Source organism: Wasmannia auropunctata, unplaced genomic scaffold (genome assembly GCF_000956235.1).
Source record: "Wasmannia auropunctata unplaced genomic scaffold, wasmannia.A_1.0 LD334197.1, whole genome shotgun sequence".
In the NCBI taxonomy this organism is placed as follows: domain Eukaryota; kingdom Metazoa; phylum Arthropoda; class Insecta; order Hymenoptera; family Formicidae; genus Wasmannia; species Wasmannia auropunctata.
This window is the reverse complement of record NW_012028693.1, coordinates 21,971-25,402: the sequence shown is the minus strand read 5'-3', so window position 1 is coordinate 25,402 and position 3,432 is coordinate 21,971.

Below are 3,432 nucleotides of genomic sequence, written 5' to 3'. Positions count from 1 at the left end.
GTTTTATTTTCTATTTTACCACGCCAATTTTCCACTTCATTTAATGATCCTTGCAAATCGTCTTGTGGATAACTTATACATTTCTCTTCAGATGCATCTTGCGAATTTGAAGTATCTTCATATGCAATCATTCCTTGATTTGTAGCACTAAACGCTAATCTAATTATAAGTCTACCATCAAGATATTCCAAATGACGCAATATAAATTTATCTATTCGTATTGGTAGCTCGTTTTTAAATGCTCTGGTTTTTAATTGAGCAAATTCGGCTTCAACAAAAGACGATGTTGCAATTATCGAATCACACTTAAAGTAAGATTTCATTATGCCCGTCCATAGAGGTAAGTAATGCATGAGATCTTTTATTTTTTCTGCGGCTTCGACATTATAATATGCATTTACAATATCGCCATTTTTTGAATTATTGGCAATTTCTTGAGCTTGTATAAATATATTTCCAGCCCAAATTTTCCACTCTCCTGCAATGACTTCATCATATTCATCATAATCATTGTTTTCTTCTTCTAGTTCCTCAATTATTATGCCTTTAATAGCATTATTTAGCTTCGTAATATGTACTTGGGATTGTAATAAAGTATTATTTTCGTTTGAGCCTATTTCTTCGCTTAGCGCAACAATTAACAGTGATTTTAGAAAATCACTTATTTCATTAAAGTCATCCATTTGATAAACTCTCCCTAGGCACCTTACAAAAAATTGTTTAATTTTTTTCTTTTCCTTTCCTTTCAGGCAGTCCCATCTGGCAATCATCGCTATAAAATGATTAACATCTAATCTTATGAAACACGATAGAATGAAATTATCGAAACTCTTGAAATTATCATTGTTAATAATATTATAACAAATCTGCATATAATGATTCAGATTCATGCAACCTGAAAATACATGCGCAACAGCAATTAAAAGTGCTTTCCCAAAATCTGTAATTACCATTCTTGGTATTGGAGCACCACCTCTTATACTTTCAGAGAGGAAATAGCTTATTATTGATGCATCTTGCTTCGCAGATACCATCTGAAAGACAGGAAAATTGCCACAGTTGGAAACGCATACACATTCGTATAAAAACAAATAAGCAGATTTTTGGCCTTCGGGAAGGCATATTTTTTTCCCTATTCCTCCAGTAGCATCTATAGTTAAAAAGCAATTAGCATCTTGCTTATGCGACTTTTGGTATGTCAGCAATTGTTCTTGACTCCAATACATACAATAGAATGGGTCTATTCCTATATTATGGATAATCCCGGAGAACATACCATATTTTGCGTTTTGAATATTTTTAATAGAATCGCTGCTTTCCAATTGTAAACGTCTATCCGACTCCGCTTGTTTCGCTTTACGTAAAACTGTTGCGTCATATAAAATTGGAATATTATCACCAAATGCCATTAATTTTTTGGCTTCTTCATTACGCCATACATTCGCATCTTTATTTGTGTCTAATAACTCAGCAGCAATTTTCTCACGCAGCGAAAATTTTAATTGCCTTTTTTTCTTATGGATAATTTCCGCAGAAAAGCCAATTAATGTGCAATTAAAAATTACATCGCTCGCCTTTGCAGGCTTGTTAGACAGAATGCCTGTAAGCTGAGCATCACATTCTTTGCAAATGGTCTTAAATTTAGCATAACATTTGGCATCATTATTATTAAATATTTTTGCACATTTAAAGGTAAATGCGCATGGTAACTTAAGTTGTTGCCATATTTTTTCTGCAAAAATATGTGTCCATTTGCCTGGTAGTAATATACTATATCATCGTCCCTTATGACCGTATTTTTGATTGATAGGCTTTATTTCTATCCACTTCTCCGCAGAAATTAATAGTTTAAATTTCTTTATATTATCGGAGATACTAATATTACTTAATACTGAATCATACGCAGAATTGGTTGAGTCATTACATGAGGTATTACCTTTCTTAATGGAAAATGCTTCTAATACGGCGTTGTACATACCGCTTCTATTATTTTTTAAAATAGTATAAATATGTTTTAGACTAATATTTAATTCATTCTTTGCAAGCGTCTCAGATATTAAATTGTAGATAGTATGAGAGGGAGGGAAAACTTTTCCTTCGTTGTCTACAGTTCTATACTCTTCGTTTATTAAAATATCGTAATTTTTCTTTGTCATACATATTTAAAAAAATTATAATTAATCAAACTCAAAAATTAAAGAAATATAATTTTAAGAAGCTTCAAATTTTTATTATTTCGTCGTTTTTACTTCAGCGCTATGTCTATGTTCACTTTGTGAAGCGTACGGTACTGAGCATGCGGCAACAGACAATGGAACGCAGTCACGCTGAAATCTAAGACTTCGAGACGAGATTCACGAGCGTCTATGCCTTGCAGTGAAATAGTCGCATGCGGAGGGAATAATCTGACAGTAGAAGGGATAGGCTACACATGGCAGGGATACGCTGCACGTGGAAGGGATAGGCTATATGTGGAAGGGATACGCTACACGAAGGAAGGGATAGGCTATATGTGGAAGGGATACGCTACACCTAGAAGGAATAGGCTATATGTGGAAGGGATAAGCTGCTAGTGATCGTTCGTATCGATTGTTAAGGCGATCCTAAAGTCGTCTATATTATCGACCGAACGTGATTATTTTCCATCACAAAATAAACATACTTAAAGACAACATTTAATAATCATTCTCTACGATTAAAATATAAGCATTAGTGTAGTTCAGGCTGATAAAGGTTATGCTGAGAACAAAAAAAATTTATACAAAGCTGCCAATGTGTATCAATATTTGTTTCGAAAAAAAATTTGGCAGTTTGTTGGTACAAAATAATATCAACGTGAGCTGCGAATTACATGTGCAAACAATGTTGAGTTCATAGAATTAGGCTTGGATGCCTAATAAAAAATATGTATATGCTTAAATATTTGTTACAATATATGCGTGCGATATTGATGTGATAATAAACATGAACACAACACTGCACTACATCAATATTGCACGCATACAATATGCACAAATCGTTGGTAAAACAATGTCGTTCCAGCTTTAACAGTAATCGTTAAAATTCTTTGAGAGGCTTCCAAAATTACGATTAAAACACCGAAAAAAATGTTCTTCCTTTATTATGGACTTAAACAATTTTGAAAGCCGTACCTTCGGAGCGCTAGAACTTTTTTGTTTTCGATTTCTCAGAGTCAATTGTTAAGGATAATCGTTAGAACTCTTCGGGGGGCTGCCAGAACTCGTGGCAGAACCCCGGATTTCGTAAAAAAATTATTTAACTCCATGGATTTAGAAAATTTCGAAAGCCGTACCTTCGGAGCGCTAGAACTTTTTTGTTTTCGATTTCTCAGAGTCGATTATTAAGGATAATCGTTAGAACTCTTCGGGGGCTGCCAGAACTCTTAAGAAATTGCCGGATTTCCGAAAAAAT